We start from the raw sequence: 2,972 nt of genomic DNA on the forward strand, positions 1-2,972 counted from the left end.
GCCTCCCGGATTCAAGCAATTCTCCTGTCTCAGCCTCCCAAGTAGTTGGGACTACAGATGCATGCCACCATGCCTGGCTAATTTTTGTATTTTTAGTAGAGACAGGGTTTCACTATATTGGTCAGGCTGGTCTTGAACTCCTGACCTCAGGTAATCCACCCACCTCAGCCTCCCAAACTGCTGGGATTATAGGCATGAGCTACTGCACCTGGCACAGAGTGAATTTAAAAAAGCATAACCCTGGCCGGGCATGCTGGCTCACACCTGTAATCTCAGCACTTTGGGAGGTCGAGAGGGGTGGATCACATGAGGCCAGGAGTTTGAGACCAGCCTGCCCAACATGGCAAAACCCCATCTCTACTAAAAATACAAAAATTATCTGGGCGTGTTTGCACACACCTGTATTACCAGCTACTCAGTTGCCTGAGGCAGGAGAATCACTTGAACCCAGAAGGCTGAGGTTGCAGTGAGCCAAGACCGCAGCACTGCACTCCAGCCTGGGTGACAAAGTGAGAGTGTCTCCAAAAAAAAAAGCACGACCCAGCTGGGTGTGGTGGTATGCGTCTGTAATTCCAGCTGAGGAAGGAGGAGTTCAAGCCTAGCCTAGGCAACATAGTGAGACACCATCTCTGAAAAAAAAATATATATATAAAGAGCACAACTCCACTATACGCTGTCTACAGAAAACTCACTTCAAACATACCAACATAGGTAGGTTGAAAGCACAAGGATGGAAAAATGATATATCATACAAACATTAATTTTAAAAAGCAGAAAGGGTTATATTAATATCAGATACAGTAGACTTCAGAGCAAAGAAAGTTACTAAGGACAAAAGGGACATGTTTAAAAGATCAATCCACCAAAAAGACGTAGCAATCCTAAGTGTGTTTGCATCAAACAACAGAGCTTCAAAATACATTAAGCAAAAACCAAGAGAGCTGAACAACAAAATAAATAGATCCACAATTAGAGTTGGAGAGCTCAACATCCTCTCTCAGCAATTGGTAAAATGGCTAGACAAATTCAGCAAGGATACAGAAGAATTCAACAAAACCATCAACCAAAAGGATCTAATTGACATTTATAGAATACATCCAGCAACAGAAAATACACGTTCTTTCCAAGTATTCATGGAGCACTGACCAAGATGGATCATACACAGGTTCAAAAGCAAATCTTAATACATTTAAAAGAAGTGAAATCATACAGAATGTATTATCTGACTATAATGGAATCAAACTAGAAATCAATAACAAAGATAACAAAAAAGTCTTTAAAAACTTGAAAACGGAAGAGCATATTTCCAAATAATCCATGGATCAAAAAGGAAGTCTCAAAGGAAATTTCTAAAAAATATATTGAACTGAATGAGAATGAAAATATGACATATCAAAACTTGTGGAATACAGGTAAAGCAGAGAAGTTTATAGCACCAAATGTTTACATTTAGAAAACAAAAAAGGGACCAGGAGCAATGGCTCACCCCTGTAATCCCAGCACTTTGGGACTCAAAGACAGGAGAATCACTTGAGCCCAGGAGTTCGAGACAAGCCTAGGCAACATATCGAGACCCCATCTCTACAAAAAAAAAAAACAAAAAGAAAACAAAAACCAGAAAAGTCCAATCAATTATCTAAATTATTATGTCAAAAAACAAGAAAAAAAGTGCAAAATAAACCAAAACCAAGTAGAAAAGGGGGAAACAATAAAGATAAGAGCAGAAATAAATGAAATTGAAAGCAGGAAAGCAGTAAAGAAAATCAATGAAGCAAAAAGCTGGTTCTTCAGAAAAAAAAGTCAATAAAACTGACAAACTTCTAGCAAGACTGACAGAAATAAAAAGAGAAAATACATATTACCAACATCAGAAATGAAAGAGAGGCTATCACTACAGATCCTATAGCTATCAAAGAAATCATAAGGAAATGCCACAAACATCCCTGTGTTAATAAATTCAACAACTTAAAAGAAATGAATCAATTCCTCAAAATCCAAAACTCTACCAAGATGAAATAGATAATCTGAATAATTCTACAACCATTAAATAAATTGGATTTGTATAATTAAAGAGTTTTCAGAAAAGAAATCTCTAGGCCAAAATTTTTTCACTGGGGAATTTTATGAAATATTCTAAGAAGGATTAGCACCAATTTTATACAAAAGAAGAAGGAATGCTTCCCAAGTATTACCCCAATATCAAAACCAGACAAAAACAACATACAAAAGAAGATAACTACAGTCCACTCTCTCTCCTGAATTTAGATGCAAAAATTCTAAGCAAAATTTGATCAATTCCAACCCAACAATATATAAAAAGAATAATGTACCATGACCAGGTGGGGTTTATTCTACATATGCAGGATTGGTTCAACATTCAAAACGAGGCCGGACATGGTAGCTCATGCCTGTAATCCCAGCATTTTAGGAGGCTAAGACCAGAAGATCACTTGAGGCCAGGAGTTTGAGACCAGCCTGGGGAACATGGTGAGACCTCGTCTCTATAACAAATCAGAAAAATTAGCCAGTCTTGGTGGTCTGGTGCCTGTAGTCCCAGCTACTTGGGAGGCTGAGACGGGAGGATCACTTGAGCCCAAGATTTTGAGGCTGTAGAAAGCTGTGGTTGCATCATTGCACTCCAGCCTGGGCACCAAAGGTGAGACCCTGTCTCTGAAAAAAAAATTTCAAAACTTAATGGAAATAATTTACCATATCAACAGGCTAAAGAAAAGAAACCACATGATTATATCAAGTAATGCAGAAAAAGCATTTGACAAAATTCAACACCAAATCATGATTAAAACTCTCAATAGTCCGGGTGTGGTGGCTCACACCTGTAATCCCAGCACTTTGGAAGGCTGAGGCGGGTGGATAACTTGAGGTCAGGAGTTCGAGACCAGTCTGGCCAACATGGTGAAACCCTGTCTCTACCAAAAATACAAAAATTAGCAGGAAGTGGTGGCATGCACGCC

This window comes from Chlorocebus sabaeus, chromosome X (assembly GCF_047675955.1).
Source record: "Chlorocebus sabaeus isolate Y175 chromosome X, mChlSab1.0.hap1, whole genome shotgun sequence".
Classification (NCBI taxonomy): Eukaryota; Metazoa; Chordata; class Mammalia; order Primates; family Cercopithecidae; genus Chlorocebus; species Chlorocebus sabaeus.